This window comes from Podarcis gaigeae, assembly GCF_964106915.1.
Source record: "Podarcis gaigeae genome assembly, chromosome: 4".
Taxonomy (NCBI): domain Eukaryota; kingdom Metazoa; phylum Chordata; class Lepidosauria; order Squamata; family Lacertidae; genus Podarcis; species Podarcis gaigeae.
The window spans coordinates 10,104,531-10,129,422 of NC_139677.1; the positions used below are offsets into that span (position 1 = coordinate 10,104,531).

Consider the following 24,892-nt stretch of genomic DNA (forward strand, 5'->3'; position numbering starts at 1 on the left):
ACAACAGACAAACAAATAAAGAAAAATACCTGAGAATTATGTCACGACCTTCCTACGTTGACTGATAAAGAGACCTGTGCAGCTATAAAAGCTTGAACACTTTTACACCAGGGATGGTGGAACCCCTTCAAAAGGCCAGCCAGGCCGTTTCTGACAAACCACACCCACCTGTCACTTAGGTCATCTGATGTCACCTGTCAATCATACCTGTTGGTGCATGAGTTCTTCCCTTGCTGCATCTCACTTAGCCTGGCAGTGGCACTGCCCCATGAATTACCATATTGGTCATCTCTTTGTGTGTCATCTTGAGTCTTGTGTAGAGTCTTTTTTCCCCTACGCCTATAAACGTTGGTTCACTGAAGTTATATGGCTACACTTGGGGGGGGGGCATTGTTTGGGTTTAACATAGAAACAGCAGCATCTATACAAAACAATTGGCACTAAGAGGCTCTCCCAGATTCCATTCTGGTTAACAGATGGATGTAAGCTCTGTAAGTTGTGTCTCATCATTTTCCGAATTCATTTATAGTGCTAGCTTTCCCCCAACAATGGGGAATACACCTCTGCTTAGTTGTGTGCTGTGTTAAAAACGCTTCCTTCTGTTTCTTCTGTTATACATCATTAATTAACATACTTTTAAAGAAATCTCGAGGTTCCTCCTGGAACGGATAATTCTTTAGAGCTGAGCAGCAGATGGGCTGTGGGCTGCACTTGCTTGAGTAACACTTGCTGAAGTGCCACAACGTCCTTCTGGATCTTCTAAGAAAAATGCTCAGGTGGGAAAGCATTTTTGAAGCTTAGGAATCTTCTATATTCAGCAGGTCTTCTATATTTAGCAACATTTGATCAAGGGGAACACATCTCACCAGTATCAGCTTTGAGGGCTCCTTCTAGTTTTGGCACCCATCTGTGTTGTCAAATCTCTTTAGGGATACTGGTAGGAACTTGCAAGCACAAGGGTCACACGCAGGCTTTAGCCTAATTTCACGTGTCTCTCGTCATCGTCAAAAACATCATCTGGACAGCTTGCCTGAGACTTAGGGATGATGAGGTTGCACAAAGAGAGAAAGAGCGATACAATCTGCTTAGTCCACCTGGTTCTAACCCACCATCAGCTCCAGCCCCTGACTGACTTTTCCCATGGGTCAGTACCCCCTCAGAGGAAACCAGCGTCCATTTCTGTGTTAGGGACTGGGCTGCCCAGCAGGACACGACAGCAGAGAGACTGCAGTAGCATTAGCAAGTCATGACAACGAGAGCTCAAGCAATTTCTCCCCAATTTTGGGATTTTTCAAATGTTGGCTTTGGATACCAAAATCTGACCTGAACATTCAGACTTAAGGATCTTGGAAGGTCTGTTTTTCTCCAGTTCCCCTGCCTGGCAGAGGGCAGTTTGGCTTTGATGGTTATTATAATTTCATTGTCTCAAGAAAGTGCTTTCATCAGTGGTATTCAACAATGTTTTATGTGTAGGCGCACTGAAGTTAATCAACATGATTAAGTTACGTATATTAAGTAGGACTACTCTGAGTAAAATCTAGTTGAATACCATGTGCAGAGAAACACCTAGACCTTATCAAGCATCATTTGTTAAGTTTCTGAAGTCACTCTCAGGTGTGCTTTTCTTTCTTTTTAAAGAAGTGACTCTCTCTCTCTGAACATCTATGTTAATTGGCCTTTAAAAGTTCACCCAGTGAGCAATATAAACAAAAACCAAGATTATATAAACATTTGCATGGCAAAATGTGTACAAGAAAAACTACGCAAAGAAAATACAGTAAAGGCCCTAGTTAAATATATACAATTACCAAAATTCTAACCAAATAGAGTTAAAATGAACATAAATGCAGCATTTGTGTGTCTGTGCAAGCATGCAGTTCAAAACAATTATTATCTGCTCATTCATCCAATTGGCCGTGGGTTTTAGAAATTGTATTGGCTCCTCCTTAATCATGGAATGGCATATTCATGACAATGATCAGCATACAATTTTGTTAAGTGATCATAAGCTGTGGTTACATTGGGGGTGTGACTGAAGACAATAAAAAAGGTTAACATGTCAGGAAAACTGATCAGGCATTTCCGCTAAAACTTTATTTTTGTTTGGAAAGCACTGAAGACCTGTTTATGGAGCATCCATCCTGATTTGTTTGCATGGAGTTTAGATGATCAAGCAAATGCTATTTCATACTTTCCAGGGCTTTTCCACATCACTTTCCTTATCACAAAAAACTGTGGGGGTTTGGGGGGCAGGTGGGCTGTTGTTTTTGCAGAGGAGCTCCAAATCAGCTGTAATTGTGCACCCTGAATTTGCCAGTATGTGCTTGAATTCCACCTGAAATTCCACCTTGGACTCATAGCTGAACTGTCCAACAACCCATAAAAACCTGGAGCCAGCCCAATCCTGCCTGTCTGTACTGTTGAAGGGTATGACTGCGGGGTCAGTGCAGCAGGCACAGGGATAACAGTGCAATATTTTCCCAACCCACATATTTTACTTGCTTTGAGCAATGGCATTCCTCATGGATATGCCCACACATCCTCATCTTTGAGAACATAATCATTACTTTTGAGTGGACCTGTTTTTTTGTTGCCACTGCCTTTTCCTTCACTTACTTAGTTTAAAGGGTATGTATGTGTAATTTAGGAATGCATGAAATACAGTGGTACCTTGGGTTACAGACGCTTCAGGTTACAGACTCTGCTAACTCAGAAATATTACCTCAGGTTAAGAACTTTGCTTCAGGAAGAGAACAGAAATCGTGCAGCAGTGGCACGGCGGCGGCAGGAGGCCCCATTAGCTAAAGTGGTACCTCAGGTTAAGAACAGTTTCAGGTTAAGAATGGACCTCCAGAATGAATTAAGTTCTTAACCCGAGGTACCACTGTAATATAAAACAACAACAACCCATATTGATCAGATGAACTTTCCATGAGCTTTTGCCGGGTTACAAATGGTTGGCTGGCTAGTCTGAAGGGAAACCAACACAATAAGACACTTCTCATAGCATTTCTCACCCCCTTTTTTGTTTCTGGCATGGCCACCATAGCCTGCAATATGCTGCAGTGCCCTGAATTTATTGGGCCAATAACATTTTGGAACAGCCTTGTTATACGGAATTGAATTAACATCCATCATCCACACACCTATGGACTGTGAGGCTCCCAGAGCTTTTTACTGCAGCCATTTCCTTTAGCGCTTGCCCACTTTTGGCGACATATCATGTCTTTTAATCTTATTTCCTTTCCCGACTGTTACGATGGTATTGGCATTTGGATTATTGTGTGACTTAACAGGTCTCGGCTTTGCTTAATTTGCCCATGTTTTTTAGGAACCGAATTTCTTTTATCGTTACCTGCCTGAGCTTATTTAAATAGTCGTGGCAGCTGAGTGGCTCTCCATCTCTAGCTCATACCTGGATTGAAGCTGAACAAAGAACACTGGAAGCTGCCTGAATCAGTGATCCATCTGGCAGGCAGGAGTCTCTCCCAACCCTAATTGGAAATGGCAGGAATCGAACCCAGAACATTGTGCATGCGAAGCAGATGCTCTTCCACTGACCTATAGCTCTTCTGTACAGCTGAATACAGAAGACCATTTACTGAATGCTAAATTACATCATCATCATCATCATTATTATTATTATTATCCCTTGGGTTGCCCCAGACACTCTCGGCAGCTTCAAACACATATATAACATCAAACATTAAAAACTTCCCGATATAAGGATGTCTTCAGGTGTCTTCTAAAAGTTGTGTAGTTAAAGATCACCGTGACATCTGATGTGAAGGCGTTCCACAAGGAAATCCCTATTGTTTACCCCAACCTCAGGTAGGATACTAGTTTTCAAACTGTGTTCTGGGAAACATTGGGGCTCCCCAGAAACAGCTTGTTGTTATATTTCTATGACACTTTTTACTTACATGAGTCACAAAGTGGCTTACATACAATAAATAATAACATAGTAATGGTAAAGGTAAAGGTACCCCTGACCGTTAGGTCCAGTCGTGGAAGACTCTGGGGTTGCGGCGCTCATCTCGCTTTATAGGCCAAGGGAGCCAGTGTTTGTCCACAGATAGCTTCTGGGTCATGTGGCCAGCATGACTAAGCCGCTTCTGGCGAACCAGAGCAGCGCACAGAAACGCTGTTTACCTTCCTGCCAAAGTGGTACCTATATATCTACTTGCACTTTGACGTGCTTTTGAATTGCTAGGTTGGCAGGAGCAGGGACCGAGCAGCGGGAGCTCACCCCGTCGCGGGGATTCGAACCGCTGACCTTCCGATCGGCAAGCCCTAGGCTCAGTGGTTTAGACCACAGCACCACCCGTGTCCCTATAATAACATAGTTGAACATCACAATTACAACATAAATCATATAAAATAATTAACAAATCATCTGTAAAACAGCCACCTTCTATAAAGCACTATTAACAGAACAACTTAAAAATAGGGCAAACAGCGCAACCACAAGAAAAGTTGTATTACAAACTTCACAAAGCCTTACAGCATTCATAATCCACAAAACAATATTAACATCAGAACAAACTAACAACCAAAATCAAACTAAGCACTGTTGAATTCACACACACTCACACTTATTAGGGGTTTCAAACACCAACCTGAGTCCATCCAGGGACAGATGTTGTTTTATCTATTTGATTCTCCACATTATATTCAAATTATAATTTGTCATCTGATTTTTTGACAAATTCCAGGTACATATCCAGGAATTTCACTTGCTCAACAATCTCTTAAGAAGTCTCAGACTCCTATACACATCCATTCAAAACCTGGGCTAAATCTCCCACAACAAATTTAACCCAAAGCCTTTTTGCTTAATTTCCCCTTTTCCTCACTTTAGCTCCACCATCTGAGAACATAAGTCTCACAGATTAGAAAATATTGCTCTGTACTGCTGCTTCCTGACAAGATTTTGCCTCCACAAATTAACCTTTGCAAGCTTCATTACTTTTCTGTCAACTTCCCAACTACTGACATAATCAGATGTCTGAGGGCTCAATGGTGTCTTAAAGAAACACAAATGCAATAGCACAAACTGCTGTGCTTGTGAGAGCTCTCCCAGATATCTCGGCATCAGCAGAATAATTGGTAGCCATTTGTCCATTGTTAACTTTTGGGGAAGGGAGTCACTTGGGCCACCATCTTAAGCTTATTATGAAGCCTTGCTCTTGTGTGGAAGGGGTCAGTTAAGATGATCATTTGGTCAGGGACTCCAGTTCAAGAAGTAGTCAATACTTGAGATGAGCAGTATGTCTGAAATCCAGAAAACTTTATCCTGAAGAAGCGGATCAGTAGCAGAGGATCAAGTATGCAAGCGCTCTTGTAGAACAACAAATAGGAAGATCAGTGACTAGAATAAGGTTAGCAGATGCCCAAATAATTCTAATAGTTCAGACCAGAGAGATGACTCAGGAATTTGCTTAGAAGGACAAACCTCCAATATTCATTCCAATACCGCTCGCAAACCCCAAAATGGTTGCCATTGGAAAGTCCTGTACCATAGTGTCCAAGCTGATATATTTTAATGTCCATATATATTTCATAATGCTGTATCTATTTGTCACTGTGTTTTGCTTTGCTTCTTCCATTTCTGTTATTTGTTTCTGGCTCCTGGGGTGAAAAGGAAGCTGTGGTTTACATGAACACAGTTGTATAAACCTAATCACAATTTGAAAACATGGGAATTGGAAATCTAAGGCCCATGAACCAGGTATGGCTGACCATGTTTCTCCCCACAGAAAAGGTTTCTTCTAGAAAAACCAGTCCCTGAGCTGGGCATAACTGGGAACTCCACGAGTCTGCCTGAGCCGGAGAAAGATTGGTGGAGCATGTTCTATGGGCATTAAGATACCTGATCCGGTGCCAAGGACGAAATACCGTACTGATTTAATTTATTCCCCTCCATTTATACAGTATTCACACAGGGGGGTGGACTGAAGCTATCTATTCCAAACATGTCTTCACCCAGAAAATGAGGGCTATATTAAAATGGCAGAAAGGACCTTTGTTTACAGAATCTATTCAACATACAGTATAGAGGATTGACGCCAAAGATGGTGGATGTTTGTTAAAAGAAAAACAGGCTGGAGAGCTCTTCAGATTTTAATGGCCCATTGCATCAGGGTTAGGGAAAGTCTAATTGAAAGGATTATATTTTGCATCAAGATGGATTAAGAAACCCACTATGGTCCACAGGAGATGAGGGAGAGTTACTCCATCGGACGAAGATAAGCTGTAAGGGTGAGAGAAGAACGACTTTTCAGGCTTTTCCTTGCCTCCAATTTCTCTGCTATTTAACTTTTAGATTAACCTTTCCCCTTTCCAGGGCTCCAACCATCCACAGGTGACGGCTGCTATCCTAATGCTGCTGCTGCCTCAAAGGAGAATTTACTCAACCTCTCTCCCCTGTTCAAGCTCTTTCTTACAGTCTTAAGTTGATTATGAGAGAGCAGTTTCAGACTTGACAGCCGTTGTCGCAGAGTGATGAGGACACCTGAATTCGTCTAAAGCATGTTTTGCCTCTCCTCTGCCTGAAGTGTATCTCTCTCAGCTTTCAGACGGAACTGCTGTGGCTGTGAACAGCAACTCAGTTCAGGAAGAGAAAGGGGACAGTATTGTTATGAGTCTGCGGTGGGTGGAAGTAGGCTCTATGCCCAAACCTGTCTAACTCTTGGCTCCAGCAAGTGTTAAAATATAAGTGAGTCTAGCTTCCTGATGAGGTGATCACCATTTGTCAGGCTTCAGGGAATCAACTTTCTCCCCCCTTTGACAGTAGATAAGCATAACAAAGGAAAAGGAGTCTTCTTACCAGTTAGAAGGAGTCTTCTTGGCAATGTGTGGTGTAGTGGTTAAGAGCGGTGGACTCGTAATCTGGGGAACCGGGTTTGTGTCTCCGCTCCTCCACATGCAGCTGCTGGGTGACCTTGGGCTAGTCACACTTCTCTGAAGTCTCTCAGCCCCACTCACCTCACAGAGTGTTTGTTGTGGGGGAGGAAGGGAAAGGAGATTGTTAGCCGCTTTGAGACTCCTGAAGGGGAGTGAAAGGTGGGATATCAAATCCAAACTCTTCTTCTTCTAGAAACTTTAATGATCACAGCAAGAGAATAATCAATTTCCTAGGAATGGTGGTGCTCCCAATTAAGGGCTCCACTCACTTCCTCCCTGGTTACCCACATCACTACTGTGTCTGGCAACCTGAGCTCATAACCACTGTGCTTTCTGTGCTGCCACCTTATCAGCTCTTCTTGACCTTGGGCTGAGCGGATGAATGCTTTCCAGCGACAGTGAGTCTGTCAACTCACTTTCCCTCCTAGTTCTTTTCCTCCTAGGTGTTCACCACCCAGTACTTCCCAGCTTCTGCCTTCTGAACTATGTCCCTCTGCAAACCACTGTTCCAAATCTATACTGTCCTCCTGCTCCTGGGGAGATTCAGGATCCTGATCAGGAGCCAGAGAAGGCTCCTTCCATTCCTCCTCAGTGCAGCCCTCCTCAGCTCGGTCCCTGACACCATTTTTTTAAAAAAATATAAATATTTATTAAAGTTTTTTGGATACAAATGCACAAATAATAAACAACATTACTTATATCATAACGTGGTTTCATCACTTCTTTGGACTCCCTCACGTCTCCCGCTCCCATTTACATTGTTAAAAAATTTTTCCAAGCAAATTATCAACTTGTTTACAATCTTATATCCACTCATTTAAATATAATCTGGCAATTCTCCAAAAGGTTTATGTTTTCTTTAATCTCACTTATCATCAAATTCAAATCTATTTTAGTGGTGGCCAATTATTTATAATCTAGCATCCTTCTTAACATTCAACCAAATTACAATGTTTTTGTAAATACGTCTTAAATTTCTTCCAGTCTTCCTCGATCCTCTCTTCTCCCAGGTCTCGGATTCTGCCAGTCATCTCGGCCAGTTGCATATAGTCCATCAGCTGCATCTGCCACTCTTCCAGTGTGGGTAGATCTTGAGTTTTCCAGTTCTTAGCGATGAGTATCCTTGCTGCCGTTGTTGCATACATAAAAAATGTTTGGTCCCTCCCGAAGCTGCGTCCCTCCTGAAGCTGCGCGCTCGGTGGAAGAGGACGACCATCCCAGATAGAAGGAGTGTACCGTTCTTCGGTCAAGGGTATATGATAGCTGCGCTCCCCTGCTAGAACCTCCAAACAAGCTCACGGTCCCTGACACCATTTAGGAGAACAAAGGAAAGGGGCTCTAGGTGAGATGGCAAAAGGGTGGGGCCCGCAACTCATGAATCATTAGAAGGAGAAAGTTAGAGCTGGGAGTTGAAGGATGCAGTGATGTGAACTAGAGGGGATTATTCAGTCGTTTTTGTTTTGATTATGTATTTGTGTTTTATATTGTGAAATGCCCTGAGACCTGCAGGTATAGGGCAGTATACAAATTTAAATAATAATAATAATCAGATGTTAAGGAGATAAATAACTATACAGCTTTAAGAAGACAGGTAGCCCTGTTTCAGAAACCTTTTAATATTTGATGTGTTGTTGTATTCCTTATATTTCATTGGAAGCTGCAATGGGATACAAGAAATATAAAATAATAATAATAATAATACATTGACACCAATCCTCCGCAGTGAATGGAGTTGATTGATAGTGGTGGGTAAACTGTCATTCAGTCCAATACAAACTTCCAAGAACTCTGGAGCAGAATTTGAAAACCACTGATTTAATAAAATGCCACATTGCTAAATCCAGTATGTTTCTGGAAATTATGGTAAGTAGAAAACAAGCAAACAAATTATGGCTTTCCCTTTGAAAGTAGAAGCATGTTGGCTATGTGAGATTAGCAGTGAAAGTGGTCAGCTGGTTCCTGATTAATGCGGACACCTCCCTTGCTGGATGGCAAAATAGGTCAACAGAGCTTTCTTTCCACAGTTGCCTCGAGTAAATGGAAATGTCCGTATCCAATTCTGCAGGAGTGGGCGCATGCATTCACATGTACACCCACTCAGCCCTTTCTTTACATAGATCCATATTTGCAAAGACTCCTCCTTTGGCGGGAAGGGGGGAATTCCTTCTTTGTAAACCTGGCACCAGCCTTTACCAGCTTCTGCTTTCAGTGGCTCAGCTTAGCAGCGACGGAAAACAGCAGAACCACCAAGTTCAGCTCGCCCGGGCAAGGCAAGGTCAGTCAATTAAAGGAGAGGAGGGGGTGAGTCGGCAGGGTGAAGAGAGGAGAGCAGGTGGGGAAGTGCAGAGTGACCGGAGCCCTAAGAACGGTGGCTCAGTTTCTAATGGCAACCATCTCAAAGGCTTTTGTCTTTGTGCCCTGCTTCGTAATTAAGTGTTAAATAGAAGTACGGCTCCATCAGCAGAGCTTCCTTCCTGATAAAAAAAAAACACCAAACCCTTGGCTTATATTCATCTTCTGGCCTGACAGCTTATTAGAGAACTGCAGTTGGAAGATTCTGCATACTTGGGAACAGAGGAAGAGATCAAGAGATTACTTTAAAATCCCAGATTGGTCAGTGTCCAATATTGCAATGGAGACACAACACGTGTGTGTGTGTGTGTGTGTGTGCAGGTAAACCTTTTGAGGCATCTAAATTTTATTAAATAAAACAGGCACTTGTAAGATTGTTAAAGCAAACGTCGGACATTTAGGTGCGCTGCGCAGGTCAACAGGCCCTGACAAGTGTTATGAATGTACGAGAATTCGGCAACACATTCACAAACCTTAATCCAATTGCCAGCCATTCTTATTACATGTCTTTAAAAAAGTGGAAATATATGGATCTGTTTTGAACATATATGAAATTAAACTTGGGTTGTCAGTAATCATGTGGGAATGTCAACAGCCACCAGAATCTGGACACTCGCTACACACATACGTAAAAATATCCTCAAGCATTTATGCAACATTTAAGAAGGTTCAGGGCAGTTCTTTGTTTATGATGTGCTCTGCACAATCCCATCCATTGTATAAATGGCCAGTGATGTTTGCACATGACTGCAACTAGTAAGAAAGATTGCAGATTGAGAAGTAATGTCTAAGAGAAGACTATTGTGCCTAACAGCCGAGCAACATGTTACATTTAAGGTGCCATCACATTTAACATATATTTTTGTTTTTGGAAATGGCACCCACATGGGGAACCAATCAGGTCTGGAGCCACAGGGCACTGGGAGGGGTGATCAATCTATCCCCCGCCATGCTGCTGTCTGGCAAAAATTAACCTGCTGTTGGCGCAGATATTGGACAAGGTTCACCCAATGCTAATTGCGTCCCACTGCCATCACTTTGGAAGGCAGATACCTCAAAGGCATGTAATGTATCATAGTTTGCCCGTAAGGCTGCCTAAAGATTTGGCTCTTGGCAAAGATGAGATCTGAACTGTGGACTCCACAGCTTACAATTTCAGCAGCTACACTGAACTCCAGAATATACAAACTCTTCCTTTTCCCCACATTAATATGTTACTAAGTATGTTCCAAAGTTCACAGAGGATTCTTGCTGGGGCAGCTTTTTTCCAGTCCATTTCTTCCAAACGGAAGAATGGGGAAATTAAATGACAACTGACACATTCGTACTTGAAAGTTGCTGGTTATTATCAATAAAGCATAATGAGGGGGAAAGAGTCAGTTCCTGGGGGAGAGAAACGAAAACAATAGCACAGTAATATCTGTGGCCAATTTGGCTGTGTGTGTATGAACAGCCAAAATAAATCCGTATGCTGCATGTGTAAGGACCTACCGGTCTCCTCCAGTACCCCAAGTTCATGATCCTTTGTATGCCACTATCTTTTAAACATTTGCTTGGGCATCAAAGCTGTGGCAGCCCCCGTTCGCTTCCAAAGCATGTGCAAGGGCCCTGATGCAAGTGTGTCAGGACTAGCAGGGCTCTGACAAGTGTGTGTCAGAGGTAGGACACTAGGGGACTGACCAGCAGAGGGGGCTAGTGATTTGGGGGGTTATTGGTGTTTTGCAACCTTGACCTGTTGCAGGACCTTAGCCAGACCTTAGCAGAGCATACGCAGAGTTCCAGAAAGCAATCAGTTGCAGGCAGGATGGACGAAGCAGGAACCAGATGCTTCTATTAGTATAGTAACTTGGTTACTTATCGAGATTTTTATTATTTACAGCAGTCTCTACAAGTTACTATATTCAAGAACAGATACGGATCTTAACTAGCGCTCTCTTAACAAACTCCAAACGACTCACAGAACACCACACTGACCAACACACACTCCAGTCAGTAAGGTCATAAGTCATCATGCCTGTGTGAAACCTCAAACAATGGTAGAGCTGTATCCAAGGTCTCATATCTCCAGGCAGAATAACTCCTCTCTGCTCAGTCTTCTTGGCTTTCAGCCAACACTTAATTGACTCTGTGTGAAGCTGCACAGAATGGCACGTAGTCAAAATCCCAACAGGCACCACCTGTGAGGCAGGAGCCAGGGTGGGAAGGGGGTGGAGGAATGATCAGAGCTCTCAGAGGCAAAGGTGGGCATTCAGGATGTGTTGGAGGAAGAGGCTGTTCCAGAGAGGGACTGGCCAGTCAAATACCTGCCATCTCCCACCACAATGTCTCCTAGAACCAAGAGGGGTTTGAAGAGGGAAGAGCAGCGACAACTTCCATGTAGGCGAAGCCTGAGATTGTGCACGCCGAGGTCACAAGAAGCAGCAAGGTCTGGTCAGGAACAATGAATGGTGTTTCCAGCAACTGACTGAGGCTGGAAACCCTACTTTAAAAAGCTGGTTCTCATCAGGAGCAAGAAGGCTGATCAGCAGCAAGTGGAGTCCCTTCACCTTCTGCTCTTTCAGGCTGCTGCTCAGCAGGTAAAGCCGACCCCTGGCCCATGACACTCGTAAGCTGGGGGGGGACGGGGACACTCCCACTGCTGTTGCAGCTGCTCCACAGAGTGCAGACCTGGGAACAGCATGTGTATCCAGGGCATCGTGGGAGCTGCTGCCAAGTACGTCCTGTTCTCAACAAAGAACTGACTATCAGATGTGTGCCTTCCTCTGTTGGGGTTGCCTAGGACAAGGTGGGAGTCAGTAACTCTACATTGCAACATATAGAATGCTGGTCTTCATTCCCAGAATCCTCTGCAAGATGCTGGAATTCCATGGAAGATGTTCCATGGTGCAGACAAGACAACATGGAGATTCTTGAAGGTAGAAAGGGTTGGGATGCTATTTTAATCCTTTTCCATAGTGACTCATCTGGCTAAAAGGAATCCTGATGTTAGCTGCAGTAGCTTTCTAGAAGTTTGTGAAGAATTCTGGGGCATATTATATGTTGCAGACTCAGTTCATATGGTGCACTGTCTTGAGTGGCCATTGTACGGCTATTGTACATGAATTCAGAGTTCAAAAAGCCTGCCCCAACCGCATTTTCCGCAGGAAGCAATGGGAGAGGTTAAGCTGCCTTTCAGAGATGCTTGTCCACCACCGTTGATCTTCTCGGTGAGGAATCCCTGATAAGCTTCTGAAGGGCCCTAGGAAAATCACTGATCAAAGCCAGACATTTAATCAGGAAGAAGCCGGCAAACTGAACAAATGGATAGAAGCAAAAGCACTAAAAGGAATACTTTCCCCCACATAAATACATCACAGTCATGTAAAGTGCAAGGAAGTTTGCCTTTGCCAGCAAAACATGTTTTGACAATCTTGTAATATCAGTAATCCATTTTAACAACTCTTCAGCCAACGCAGCACCACTGCTTTTGGAAATCTAGGCATTGGAGGTAAACCATATATCTCTAAGGAAGAAGTACAATTTAAAGGAAAACCCTGCCTCTTTTTATATCTTCGCATCTGGAACGCAGATTTGAAATGTTTCTGTATTAGTGGTGAGAAATGAAATATCACAATGAAGTGGCCAAACTACTAAGGGACATAAAGCAAAGGAAGACGAGGAAGGATGCAGATCAGAGAAGCCGTGATAAGAAAACATCACACAAAACGTTCCTGTGATTTTCTGCGTATCTCACAGCGTTAACCACAAATTTCAGAAAAGGCTACAATTCGAGGAAGTTAAGTCCCATTGAACTCGATGAGGCATGTATATAAGTATATGGGTTTAAGATAGGAGTGCAAAAAATGTATTGTTCAAAATGATTGCAAGACTTGTGATGGCTCATCATTCACAGTGATAGGCAGTGGAATCCAAGGCAAGTCTACTCATGGAAGTTTAATGGGCTTTATTCCCAGGTAAGCGAGCATTTGTTGTTGTTGTTTAGTCGTTTCCGACTCTTCATGACCCCATGGACCAGAGCACGTCAGGCCCCCCTGTCTTTCACTGCCTCCCGCAGTTTGGTCAAACTCATACTGGTAGCTTCGAGAACACTGTCCAACCATCTCATCCTCTGTCATCCCCTTCTTCTTGTGCCCTCCATCTTTCCCAACCTCAGGGTCTTTTCCAGGGAGTCTTCTCTTCTCATGAGGCGGCCAAAGTCTTGGAGCCTCAGCTTCAGGATCTGTCCTTCCAGTGAGCACTCAGGACTGATTTCCTTCAGAATGGATAGGTTTGATCTTCTTGCAGTCCATGGGACTCTCAAGAGTCTCCTCCAGCACCAGAATTCAAAAACATCCATTCAAAAGCGAGCATAGGAAAGCAATTATGTACAGACTTACATGGAAGTAAATCCCATTGCACTTAACTCTGAGTAGATATGTATAGGTTTGTGCTGCAAGGACATCAGTTTAAGGGTTGATTGGAAACATGCAAAATACATCCACCTTGCATTATGACTATTTTGAATTTTGGATAATTGTTTATACCAGGGATGGAGAGCCTGCAGCTCCCCAGATATTGTTGAACTACAACTCCCAACATCCCTGTCACTGGCCATGCCAGCTTGGGTTGGTGGGGAGGTGGAGTCCAGCAACAGCTTGAGGGCCTCAGGCTTCCTGTTCTTGGTTTGTACAGAGCCATAAATCATGTACATGGTGTGTTATACATAATCACAAAACATAATCACAAAATATCCCTGCCCAACGGAGCATACAATTTAAAATCAGGTGATGGGAAAGTCAACAGGGGAAGGAGTGGAAGGAAATGAGCAAATCTAGTTACCGTATATCTTGGTTTTGCTTTAGTTGGAGGAGGCGGTAGGCCAAAGAATTCACAGAAAAGACTGTCTGTGAGGAGGAAATTGAAGAGGAAGAGGCGAAATCATGATGTAAGTGCTTTGGCACAGAATTCTAGGTATAGTGAGCAGCAAGAGAGAAAGGGCATAATCACTTAACAGGGCAGAGTTCTTTCAGGCAGAGGTGGAGAACACAAGGACATGGGTGGCAAAAAATACTGGGAAGTGTCTCTCTTTCTCTCTTTTAGAATAATTTTTTAATAAATTTTTATAAAGAGAAATAGAAAGGTTGATATCGTATGTCCTTTTTTGTCCAGAACTAAAGCATTGATCTGAATACAATTAGATCAAAGAAAAAAAGAGAAAAGAAGGAAAGAGAGAGAAAGAGAGAGAGAAATAAAGAAGGAATATACAAGAGATTAAAAGATAGACAGTTAGAAGAAAGTTCAGAGGTTAAAGAACTTCCAAGTTCTTCATCTGACCACTGTATATAAACAATATCCACTCCAGTATAACACCCTCCAAAGCCACTTTCTACAAACAAACCTAATCTTCCATCCTCAAATTCAAATGTCATCATTTCATTTTCTTTTTTGCACAAAAGGTCTATGAAAGTTTTCCAATCTGCCATAAACATTAACAACGATTTTTCTCTGAATAAACATGTCAGTTTTGCCATCTCAGCTAAGTCCATTAATTTTAACAGCCATTCTTCCATTGTTAGAAGTGATGAGCCCTTCCATCTTTCTGCATGTAAGTCTCACTGCCAAAATCATATACTGAAGCAAAGTTCCATAGTTCTTTACTAACTGTATATCATTAAATCCCAGCAGGAAGAATTCTGGCTTCAGTTGAAAGTTAATCTTCAAAATTCTCCATATCAATTTTGGGTTGTTGTTTTTAACATGTCCACTAAGCATGATAAAATGTCCCTTCCTGTGTTTTACATTTCCAACAAGTATTGGGGGTATTTTTATACATTCAACATAGTGGGAAGTGTATTTCGAACTGCATGAGATTATACCTCTTGGGAGACTTTTCACTTTGACCAGCACAACAGTTCTCTACACTAGATCATCACCATTGGCCTACCCAACAATTGCACCAAGAAAATATTTTTTACAGTAAAAATCAGTGTGCAGATAGCACCACCGTGGTCTTCCGAGGCATAAAACCAAAAATAAATCACAACCTAACACACCACAATTTGTCTGTGAATTAACCTTAAATGTAGCCAAGAAAGAGGAATCATTTGGAGTTTAGTTCCACTAAAGTCTCTCCTCCTCCCACCAAGCCCCCAGGGAAAGGCTACGACTAATTAAGTCTCCTAGCAAGAGACCCTTGTGAAAGGTAGGGGGACCCAAAGTACAATTTGCTTTTGCACCACAAGACTTGCTTCGCATTCCCAATGGCACCTGCTGGTGAGGTTCAGGTAGATTGACTTTCATCCCACAAGGCTGTCTTGCAATACAGTGGTACCTCGGGTTAAGTACTTAATTCTTTCCGGAGGCCTGTTCTTAAGCTGAAACTGTTCTTAACCTGAAGCACCACTTTAGGCTAATGGGGCCTCCCACTGCTGCAGATCCACTGAAGCACAATTTCTGTTCTCATCCTGAAGCAAAGTTCTTAACCCAAAGTACTATTTCTGGGTTAGCGGAGTCTGTAACCTGAAGCGCATGTAACCTGAGGTACCACTGTACAAGAGGCTGCCCATGGGCAGTCTTGTATTGCTTAAAAAACACCCCATAATGATATTATAGATTAAGCATTTTTTTTTAAAAAAAGATTGTTTAAATGAGGGACTTTTCTGCATTCCCAAGACGTCTGTCATGGCAGCGATGCAAGAGCAGAATCCAGTTGCGTGGCAAGTCCCCTCCCCCCATGTGAAATGAAGACAAAGGACACATTATGTAAGGTTAATGGGCGTAAAAGGCCACAACTTTATTGATTACAGGAATTGGAAGGTATTGGCCTTAGGCATTGGCTCCTATCAACTACCCGGCATGGAAGGGTTATCCACCAGCCGTGGGAGTCCTGTTGAAGTACGCCAACTAGGATTCCACGGGTGTCACCGCTCGGGGACGTGCCGTAGGCCCTCACCTCCCTAGGTTTCGGACAGGGCAACGCCCCCCAGAGTCCTCTACCGGACTACCCTTTTCATTGGGGGAAGGTGATGGCGCTTCCTTCCCCCCCTTCATTTGCATAACAATTACCCCTGCTAATGCCTAACCGCCAATACCAAGAGCAGAATCCAGTTTCCAGAATCCAATTTCTAGCAAGACAACATCCCAAGAGATAAACAGGGTCTCTGAAAGTTCCTGGGCTTCATGACTTTGCTCAGGGAACTATGCCTTATTAGGTCTTACGACTGGCATAAATATGATCTGTGTTAAGGTGAGCTGTCTGTGTCTGATGAAGTGAGTTATAGTCCGTGGAAGCTCGTGACAGAATAAGTTTGCATCTTTTCAAAAGGTGCAGCAGGGCTCTTGGGGGTTTTTGTGATGATGGACTTGCTGAACGGCCTCCTGGAATTAGGATCTGAATCGCGTTGCCTTCCTTCATATCCAAACACATTGGTTTTGTCACCGATGCGGCTTAATCGATGCAAACCTGAACTTGTGAGCGCCGGCTCCACCGGGCAGACAATGTCACAGAGCTTCAGCGCTGGATTTTCCTTTGAAAAGAAGAAAGGCATTGGCACGGCGAGGGGAGTGAACGTGCCTGCGTGTCTGTGCACCCAGCTATATCCAATTCCTCATCCATTCCCACCACCCTTTATTTTAAGGGGGGGGGGACATTATAGGGGCAGAGCCCTGCTAAGAAATCTATTCAGGATATCCGCTCAGTGCTTTTTTTTGGTCTGGTTGCAAAACATCTTTATTTAGACAAACCACCTGAATTTCCCCTGGACAGAGCAACTTGTGTGTCAATCCCACATTAGGAGCTCAAGCGGTGCTTTGTTTGCATTGATTCCCTGCTCATCCAACGCTGCAGTAAGTGGTTTTGCATATTAACTAAGTGCACAGTAACCTTCCTTTACCTCCTCCCAGCCCCACCTCCTCCCACCCAGCCTCAGGAATCAACACTATTGCTCAGTCAGATACTTGGAGGAAGTTGCCAGGAGGTTGCTATGGCAACTGTTCTGCTTTCAGCAGCTGCTTCCCTGCTTCCAGGTGGGGGGGGGGGAGGAAAAGGGGAGGGAGGGAGACCTGGGGAGAACTAGGCGGCCTCCGATCAGAAGTTCAGATAAAGAGGGTCACTGTAATTTGCTGGCGCAGATTAAAAATAACGCGGCAGATGCAGGCGCTGGGAAGCAATAAAAACAACGTAGGTAACGTAAAAGGCCAGTCATTAAGCTGGAGCGTTTGTAGATTTATTTAATTGCAGATCATGAGATTGCAGAACACCTCCCTGCTCTGCGCATCTTCCTCCTGATTGTAGGAAGGGCTCAGGGAAAAAGTCCAGACATGCTACACAGAGCTCAGGTAGCCCTGCCGACCTTTAGACAAAGGGGAAGAGAAATGCAAGTATGATCTGATGCATAACACCCAAAAACATGGATTTATGAAAAGGCTGGAGCATAGTGCTCGCTCTCTCGTCCCCCCACTCAAATTAGGAATGGGTGGATCTTTCAGTTTCTCCAAGTTCCTTATTTTTCCAGTTATTAAGTTCAGTTATTCACATTTTCCCATGACAGTTTGTGACTTAAGTCATCAGCATTTTAGTGCAAATTTCTCCTAAAGCTTGTATACATTCCCTCCAATATATACATTTTTGAAAAGCCATTTCCCCTAAAATGATGTATATTATTTGTATATTATTTTCACTAATATATGCATTTTTATGCATGCTCTACCCCAGTATATAAATGTTTACATGCTACTTGGCCGGAAAACTGCATTGCAAAATTCAGAGAAGTGTGACTTTTGAAAGATGGTTGCATTTGTCGTCTCATATGGTAATGGAAATGGCAGGTTCGGTAGATTCATCTTTAAAGGCAAACTGAATGGAGCAGCTCCCCCATCCCTACCACACATGGGCATATAATTCATATTAAAGGCGAAAGAAGCCCATCATGGTGAAACGGTCAATTGGAAGGAACAAAACTTCCCCATAGGGCCCAGTGATCAACAGAACCTAGTCTGCCCTTTTGGAAGCCAAAAGGAGAAATCACCCTTATGACCAAAAGGGCAGAAGCTTTCCTATATACACTCTAATAAAGTCATCTGGCCCATTAAGCCTGATTTCCCCTTTTAGTGTAATTCAGACCCTGACTATCTACAAGGGATTCAATTTTGGGTTGCAAAATAGGTTTATTTATACACAGATCCATATATACACATGTACAGTGGTACCTCGGGTTACATACGCTTCCGGTTACATACGCTTCAGGTTACAGACTCCGCTAACCCAGAAATAGTGCTTCAGGTTAAGAACGTTGCTTCAGGATGAGAACAGAAATCGTGCTCCGGCGGCGCGGCAGCAGCAGGCGGCCCCATTAGCTAAAGTGGTGCTTCAGGTTAAGAACAGTTTCAGGTTAAGAACGCACCTCCGGAATGAATTAAGTACTTAACCCAAGGTACCACTGTATACCATAAACACAAACACAAACAAACATACTGTATCCCTCCAAAATCCTGTATCCCTTTCAGTCTATTAAATCCTGGCACTTCAGTTCTCCAGGTTAACTGCTTCCCTGATCAAGGTGTTAAAATAATCTGATAAATGCGGTGCCTCACAGCCATTCTGTCCCTCGCAGCTTGGGCTGTGCTTTTCATCCTATAGACCACGCCTCTCCTGCCGGCTTCCTGGGTCATACCACATCTCCCACCCCCATAAACGTACTCTTGAAGACCCCAGCAGCACTGCCACTTTGCCTTCGCCTCTCTCCCTTGTCAGCAATTGCCTGGAGATACACACACTTTCCCCCGACTCCCACCTTCTCTTCCTTCACCAAATCCAGACAAACCTTCCTGCATCTCTGCCGTTTCTTAGGAAGAATAGTGGAAAGGAGATGGGCAAAAGGGACGTCCTCATGAATCTTGCTCAGAGGCATAAAGCACCCTTTGACATAACCTTTCGACGTTCTCTTCCCCCCACACCCTTCCTGTCAAACAGCGTAGAGGTGATTAAATCAGGGTCGTCGTTGCACTTCTGAGTAGCCCCCGAGAACACAACAAACATAACTGAAGGGAAAGGTTGAATTTTGAAATGGAAAAGCACCTTGCCTCTTCAGCAGCGCTGGCGTCTACACTCGAAACCTTCAAAGAGGCCCCTGGCTGTGGGCACAGTTAGAATCATAGAACTGTAGAGTTGGAAGGAACCCTGCAGGAATTCAGCCATCCCATGAGGGGATCAAACCTGCAACCCTGGGGTTATCAGCATCACGCACTAACCAACTGAGCTATCCACGCACAGTTCTTCTCTCCCTTCCTCCTGCCCAGCCCATTGCCAGGTGCACATATAGCTTTGTTGACTCGATATCACATGTGGCACTGTGGTCGAAACCACTGAGCCTCTTGGGCTTGCTGATCAGAAGGTCAGTGGTTCGAATCCCCGCCGACGGGGTGAGCTCCCGTTGCTCTGTCCCAGCTCCTGCCAACCTAGCAGTTCAAAAGCACACCAGCGCAAGTAGATAAATAGGTACCACTGCAGCGGGAAGGTAAATAGTGTTTCCATGCGCTCTGGTTTCTGTCACAGTGTTCCGTTGCGCCAGAAGCGGTTTAGTCCTGTTGGCCACTTGACCCGAAAAGCTGTCTGTGGACAAATGTTGGCTCCCTCAGCCTGAAAGCGAGATGAGCACTGCAACCCCATAGTCACCTTTGACTGGACTTAACTGTTCAGGGGTCCTTTACCTTTTACCTTTAAAGGTAAAGGTAAAGGTACCCCTGCCCGTACGGGCCAGTCTTGACAGACTCTGGGGTTGTGCGCCCATCTCACTCAAGAGGCCAGGGGCCAGCGCTGACCGAAGACACTTCCGGGTCACGTGGCCAGCGTGACATCGCTGCTCTGGCGAGCCAGAGCTGCACACGGAAACGCCGTTTACCTTCCCGCCAGTAAGCGGTCCCTATTTATCTACTTGCACCCGGGGGTGCTTTCGAACTGCTAGGTTGGCAGGCGCTGGGACCGAGCAACGGGAGCGCACCCCGTAGCAGGGATTCGAACCACCGACCTTTCGATCGGCAAGCCCTAGGCGCTGAGGCTTTACTGTATAACAAATGCAACGGATAAATTTTAATTCAGAAATCTCCTAAGCATCTTTCCAGAAGAAGGTCATGCGCTAAGCAAATGTAGTGGTCTGAAAAGACCAAGGAAACCAGAGCAGCAATTCTCCACACAACCACATTTAAGAAACATAAAACTCTCCAATAGAAGTATTGGCCAGCATTTGCTTGGTGATTCGATGGTCATTTTCAAAACTAGTGATCGCTAACAATAGATTTTTAGTTAACAGCCTTATTTACCAGTGGAAGGGAGAAAAATATGAAGGTGCGTTTGATACAAAACTTTTCAGAGTGAGGAGCCAGGAAAGGTAAGTACAAAGGAAAGTGCATAAATTAATTTCTTTTAGAGTTTTGCTGCTGGCTGCTCCTGGAAAAGGGCTTCATTATATATGTACGCTCATAAGTTTAAGTGAAGCGCTGGCACTCAAAAGTAGTGGCATCACTCCCCTGTGAGCCCTTAATAGACCCCATGGCTCTACTTGATATATGTAATCTGTAATACTAAAAGGAGACAAAAATGCCAGTTCTCTGAGGAGCTGGTGGTTATTGAAATACTTGACCTAAAACAGTTACCCAAGGGCACCAGATATTAATGATGCTTGTCCACTGCATTTATGGGCCAGAACAGCTCCCTCCTCAAAGGAAGCTACAACCAGGAAGAATATAGGGAGAAAGATCAGGATAAGCAAGGGAGTTAAGGCTAGAACTGGGAAATGGAGAAGTAGGGGAGGAAGGAATCAGTATGGGAATAGTGATGTGAGGTGAGACTATTCTCTGCTAGAAAATTCTCTGGAGAATATTCTCCACAAACTGTAAATTCTAATGTAAGAACCAGTTTTACAACCCACATTTTTTTTAAAAAAAAATATCTAGTAAATAATAAGACAAGCTTTGATATTGCCAGTGTAAGTAATGAATAATGGTTTTTTGTTTTTTTTAAATCCAGTTACATTACTGGGCATTGTGTCATTCACCATTGGCAGTTGGCAACATAATTAGAATTCAAAGTTGATGGAAAATATACGGTTAGTGGCAGGCTTAGTGATTAATGTGAGTCATACATGTTGAATTTTCAATTTCAAGTTTGGTGCAAAAAATCAAAGAGTGTGAATTCACCGCATTGCCCCACTGAATAAAAGTATCTGTACAGTTTTTGGTTGCCCTCTGAGCATATAAACATGTATAATTATATCCTTTTCAATGCATTAAAATGAATATTGTCCTGTTTTAAATGAAAATTCTCTAATATTCTCATTAATCGAGAATATTCTCCAAAAGATTATTTTCGAGAATTTAACATCACTATATAGAAAGATCCTAAAGAGAGAAGCTAACTAAATAATTAAAGGTTTCCTTCAATAGGATTTTATCATCGTCTTGTTAATCAAAATTATGAATCTGTGGCTTGTGCCCTCTGAAATTTTTGAGGGTGTGATGTGGTTATCCCAAAACACATATAAAATGGGACAGAATGCTTTACATAAAATAATAAAATGCAACATATGAAGCTTCCTTCCTGGTTGAGTCTAATAATAATAATAATAATAATAATAATAATAATAATATTTATTTGTACCCCACTCTTCCTGGTTTAAAAACCGGACTCAGGGTGGCTAGCAGCAAATATAAAACATTGATTAAAATGCGACTTTAAAACAGCATAGAATACAACATAAAATGCAGCATCAATATCAGTAAAATTCAAAAATTGGGGGGTCATTTTTTTGGCGGGGGGGGGGGGGGACGACGACCCAGTCAGTAGACATCTAAAGATCACCAGGGTTAACTGGCCAAATTGGTCCTACTAGGGCCAGCAAGGAGGTGTGTGAATAAGAATTTAAATGTGGGGTCCCAGAAAGGGTTTCTTCATAGAAGAGGAAAGGGAAAGGGGAATAGAGGATCCGGCTAATTCAAATGGAAGGCCAGGTGGAATAGCTCTGTCTCACAGGCCCTGCAGAAGGCGATCAAGTCCTGTAGGGTCAACCTGTCTCAGTATCAGGGCGTTTCTGGGTTCTCAAGAAGATACCGTTCCCAGCCCTGCTTCCGGAGAACTTTTACCAGGAGATGTCCGGGATTGGATCAGTCAACATGCAAAGCACCTGCCATCGCAGCTAGCAGAGGAGGCGAGACTCAGCAGCGATGCTGGAGAGGGGCCAAGCAGGGAGAGAGGCGAGTCCCCGGCTGGGGAAGATAATCAGCGCTACACCAGGGTTAGAGGGGGGGGCGATGGGGGAAGCGGAGAGGAGGCTCCAGGACTCTTCGCAGGAGACCAGCGAGGAGAGCACAAGTCCTCTGCTGCCTACGCCCACCCTGCGCAGAAGATTTTCGCACAGGGAAAGTAGGCGGCGACTTGGCATCAAAGAGCTTCTTTGCTGGAAGAGGTTCAAGAAATGCCCACTGACGGATTCTGCCAGCGACTGAACAGCCACGGAGTGGAGGGCTGTCCAGAGGGAAACGGCTTAACCAGCCAAACTGGCCCGGAAAGGCGGTAACTTACGCACAAGCAACCCTTAAAGCCATTACAATAATAATTACAGTCACTTTAAGTTTAAAATGCACAAAAGCAAAACATTTAATGCTTGTTTTGGAGCCGTGATCCATGGGAGGGGGGAGAAAGTTGCTAAAATGGCGGCTATTAGAAAGAGTTTTTGTGTTTTTAAACCATTTTTAAAAATCAGTCCAATTTTCATTTCAGCTAATATTCAAATGTGTGGGGTATTTTTTAAGATAGCTGGAAAAGTCTTTTAGCACTAATCAACAGGTCAGCTGAAAATAAATAAAAGGGTCATCTAGTCCCAACTGCCTGCAATGGAGGAATCTCAGCTAAAGGCAGGAATCTCAACTAAAGCATCCATGGCAGATGGTCGGATGAATGATAAAATGGCAGCCACTGCAAAGGTCATAGTGAATGTGTGTTGAGCTGTGATACGTTCACTTGATATGCCTTGCCTCTTAAAAAAGAAGGTGGGAGAGTAGCATAAGGGGTTCCTACACTTGCGGAGACTTTCTGCGCTCTGAGAAAAGGTGGAAGAAGGGCAGATAAACCACAGAAGTAACTGGATGATGGTTTTGTGTGAATGCCCTGAGAAAGGTCGTCTGAAGCCACACCAAGCACTTGGGCTGGGTGTTATTTTTTTATCTGTGGCACCATCAGGATGGCGTTTTTTTGTTTCATTGTTTATCATCTTGTCTGTGACTTTGAGGATGGTCCTGCGTGGACCAAACAACAATAAATATTCTGCAAATTTGAAACTGATCACAGGCCTCAATGGGGATGGGCCCCCATTGTGTTACTTTCTCATTGCATCCGTTCATGGCTAGGAGGAACGATATTCAGTCTCTGGGCTAATGAGCAACGTGCCGAAAAAGGAGAAAAGGAAACTCAGCATTCTCCAAACTAATTTAGGCTTCCCGTTCCTGCAGAGAGATGAGGAATAAAGTGGCAGCACATGGCCTAAAACTGCCTTATTACAACTCTACTCCCAGGTGGCCAGTTCAAATGCTAACTAATAGTTCTCATGCTAACTAGCTTGGCAACACGATTTGAATGGGTGGGTGCAAGAACATCTGCCTCTCAGCTTGCACACTTGCCAACACAGACGTATGAGGTCTCTGTTGTCGTAGGAACCTCTCGAGCAAATGGAAGGGAAAAGTGAAGCTCAAAACCACCTGCTTGAACTAACGTTTTGGCAAGCTCCTCTTTGCCCAACAGTGCTCAGTTGTGCACAGTGTGGGGAGGAACACGAAGCAGCTGCAACAAACATGGCTTCGTGCGTCTTGCAAGGTCTGGATATCCCAGTTAACTGCATATGTCATGCATGTTGTTGCACGCTATCTGCAATCTCTAAGGGTTCATGTTTCCTTTTGGGAACGAGGCACAGCGGAGACTTTAGTGTCTTAGTGATAGATGGTTTATTTACACATATATACAACCCGGGCCTACGATGGAGGGATTCACAGCATAATCACTCCCAGAGGGTCTTGTGTGGTGTAGTGGTTAAGAGCGGTAGTCTCGTAATCTGGGGAACCGGGTTCGCGTCTCCACTCCTCCACATGCAGCTGCTGGGTGACCTTGGGCCAGTCACACTTTTCTGAAGTCTCTCAGCCCCACTCACCTCACAGAGTGTTTGTTGTGGGGGAGGAAGGGAAAGGAGAATGTTAGCCGCTTTGAGACTCCTTAAAGGGGGTGAAAGGCGGGATATCAAATCCAAACTCTTCTTCTTCCTAGCTGCAACCTTGGAATCCAGCAGACATCAAACATCATGTGCTGCTGCTTTGTGTCTCAGTCACACAACTTACATTGCTCCCCCCTTTATCAGTCTGCCCTTTGCTCCTCTGTTCTCTTAATGACTTATCACCCCAGGCTGTTACCTCATCAGGAATTTACCGTATTTTTCGCTCTATAACACGCACCTGACCATAACACGCACATCGTTTTTAGAGGAGGAAAACAAGGGAAAAAACATTCTGAATGAAACAGTGGATGTATCATTTTTGGGCTTCATGCTGTGGCCACAGACATGTGATCTGATGGTGAATTTGGGGTGACCCAATGCAAAAATCCTGAGAATCCCTGTGG

At 43.9% G+C, this 24,892-nt stretch overlaps 1 long non-coding RNA gene across 1 annotated transcript in view; it reads left to right on the forward strand.

Annotated features, from left to right (window-relative positions):
* The first annotated feature begins 8,969 nt into the window (after positions 1-8,969).
* Positions 8,970-24,892, forward strand: part of LOC310844119 — a 33,440-nt gene continuing 17,517 nt past the window's right edge. The window contains exon 1 of the long non-coding RNA XR_014563955.1: positions 8,970-9,181. This is a non-coding gene — a long non-coding RNA (uncharacterized lncRNA). The remainder of the gene's footprint in view (positions 9,182-24,892) is intronic.